This window comes from Gorilla gorilla, chromosome 12 (genome assembly GCF_029281585.2).
Source record: "Gorilla gorilla gorilla isolate KB3781 chromosome 12, NHGRI_mGorGor1-v2.1_pri, whole genome shotgun sequence".
Lineage (NCBI taxonomy): Eukaryota > Metazoa > Chordata > Mammalia > Primates > Hominidae > Gorilla > Gorilla gorilla.
Genome location: NC_073236.2, coordinates 74079834 through 74082683, shown reverse-complemented (window position 1 = coordinate 74082683; position 2850 = coordinate 74079834). Strand labels below are relative to the sequence as shown.

Here is a 2850-nt window from a genome sequence, read left to right as displayed (position 1 = left end):
CTTCCTCACCGATGTTGCTGACTGCTCTGAGGTTGGGGTGGGTAGGAAGGGAAGACAGGTAATGGCTGGGAGGGTCTCATATGACTGGCATCAATGCCACCTGACATGGCTTCTTCTGGCTGTGGGAGAAGTTTGAAGTTGATTTGCTTTGGGGACAGAAGTAAAAATTTGTATATTCTTCGGAGATTGCCTTTCATCTCTGGGAGTCTCTTCTCTGCAGTTTCTTTGGTTTTCCAGTAATCTGACTCACACAGAGAGACTCTGCTGTGTCCCAGTGGCCCACAGGAGGCCATCTTAGACAAAGTCCCTTAAGAGGGTGCCAGGCTGGCTCTCCCTCAGTCATGCAGGCCCTCCTCTCCTCTCTCTGCTTTCAGCCCTGCTACCCACCCTTTCCCTTTAGGCTCATTCATCCAGCGTTCTGGCACTACCCTCTGGTACTGCACAGACTTCAGGGGACATTGAACAAGCTCTATTTTGTCTCCTGGAAGCTCATTCCACCAGGTTTGAGGTGAGGGGAAATACCACTTTGGCAGAAACACTAGTTGTCCCCCAATTTTTTTTCCATTTTTTTTCCTACAGTGATAGAGTGAGTTTCATCTGCAAATGTGGCTTTTCAGAATAAAGACAACATTTCTCAGTTTCCCTTACAGCTAACCACCATGAGACTAAACCCATTGTCATGGTACTAAATTCTGATCAATGGCATATTGGGTACATGCAGTGTAAGCAACTTCCAGGAAATATCTTTAAAAGGAGATGGCATGGCCTTCTTCTCAACCCGCTTTCCCACTGGATGGAAGGCAGTTGGCTGAGATCTTGGTCGCAGAAGTGGGAGCAGCATGTTGAGGAGGTTGGGCAGTAGGCAGGAAGCAGCCTGGGCCCCTGATGAGTCATACACACACTGACTACTGAAACTTGCATGTGTGAGAGAAATAAACTTCCATCTTGTAAAACCCACTATTTGTCACTGGTAAAGCCTGAGTCCTGTCCTCTCTGTCTCCTCCCTGGACAGTATGAGCTTCACCACTTGCTCCACCTTCTCCACCAACTACCGGTCCCTGGGCTCTGTCCAGGTGCCCAGCTAAGACGCGCGGCCAGTCAGCAGCATGACCAGTATCTCTGTAGGGGCTGGGGGCTCTGGTTCCCAGATCTCCATGTCCCCCTCCACCAGCTTCCGGGGTGGCATGGGGTCTGGGGCCCTGGCCGTGGGGATGGCCAGGGTTCTGGCAGGATGGGAGACATCCAGAACAAGAAGGAGATCATGCAAAGCCTGAATGACTGCCTGGCCTCCTACCTGGACAGAGTGAGGAGATTGGATACCAAGAATCGGAAGCTGGAGAGCAAAATCCAGGAGCACCTGGAGAAGAAGGGACCCCAAGTCAGAGACTGGAGCCATTACTTCAAGACCGTGGAGGACCTGAGGGCTCAGATCTTAGCAAATACTGTGGACAATGCCCGCATCGTTCTGCAAGTCGACAATGCCCATCTTGCTGATGACTTTAGAGTCAAGTATGTGACAGAGCTGGCCATGCGCCAGTCTATGGAGAGCGACATCTATGGGGTCCGCAAGGTCATTGATGACACCAATGTCACTTGGCTGCAGCTAGAAACAGAGATCGAGGCTCTCAAGGAGGAGCTGCTCTTCATGAAGAAGAACGAAGAAGGGGAAATAAAAGGCCTACAAGCCCAGATTGCCAGCTCTGGGTTGACTGTGGAGGTAGATGTCCCCAAATCTCAGGACCTTGCCAAGCTCATGGCAGACATCTGGGCCCAATATGACGAGCTGGCTCGGAAGAGCCAAGAGGAGCTGGGCAAGTACTGGTCTCAGCAGATTGAGGAGAGTATCACGGTAGTCACCATGCAGTCCACCGAGGTTGGAGCTGCTGAGATGATGCTCATGGAGCTGCTTGGAGATCAACGTGGACTCCGTGAGAAATCTGAAGGCTAGCTTGGAGAATGGCCTGAGGGAGGTGGAGGCCCGCTATGCCCTGCAGATGGAGCAGTTCAACAGGATCCTGCTGCACCTGGAGTCAGAGCTGGCACAGACCTGGGCAGAGGGACAGTGCCAGGCCCAGGAGTACGAGGCCCTGCTGAGCATCAGGGTCAAGCTGGAGGCTGAGATCGCCACCTACCACCACCTGCTGGAAGATGGTGAGGACTTCAATCTTAGCGATGCCCTGGACAGCATCAACTCCATGCAAACTATGCAAAAGACCACCACCCGCCGGATAGTGGATGGCAAAGTGGGGTCTGAGACCAACGACACCAAAGTTCTGAGACATTAAGTCAGCAGAACCCGGGGACCCTTTGGGGAGGAGGAGGCCGATGAAAAGTTCAGAGGTTTAAAAAAAAAAAAAGCTGGGTGCAGTGGCTCACGCCTGTAATCCCAGCACTTTGGGAGGCCGAGGCTTGTGGATCACGAGGTCAGGAGATCAAGACCATCCTGGCTAGCAAGGTAAAACCCTGTCTCTACTAAAAATACAAAAAAATTAGCTGGGCATGGCAGCGTGTGCCTGTAGTCCCAGCTACTTGGGAGGCTGAGGCAGGAGAATCACTTGAACCAGGGAGGCAGAGGTTGCAGTGAGCCAGGATTGTACCACTGCGCTCCAGCCTGGGCCACAGAGTGAGACTCCATCTAAAAAAAAAAAAAACAAAAAAACCCACAAACAAATCCACTATTGTTATGGGTTGTCTGACACAACTGAACCTAATACTAAGTAATTCAGAATTTTGTCTTGAAATGGAGTGCTGAGCATTAGCTTGGGAAGATGATAGGCTGCAGAAACATAGATGTTGCAGAATAGGAAGAGGGTCACCCCCATTAGATGGTAGCAAAACATTAGGTCGAAT

At 51.2% G+C, this 2850-nt stretch overlaps 1 pseudogene; it reads left to right on the top strand.

Annotated features, from left to right (window-relative positions):
* Positions 1 to 1013: 1013 nt before the first annotated feature.
* LOC101148375 (keratin, type I cytoskeletal 18-like) lies at positions 1014 to 2285 on the top strand (annotated as a pseudogene).
* The last annotated feature ends 565 nt before the right edge of the window (positions 2286 to 2850 follow it).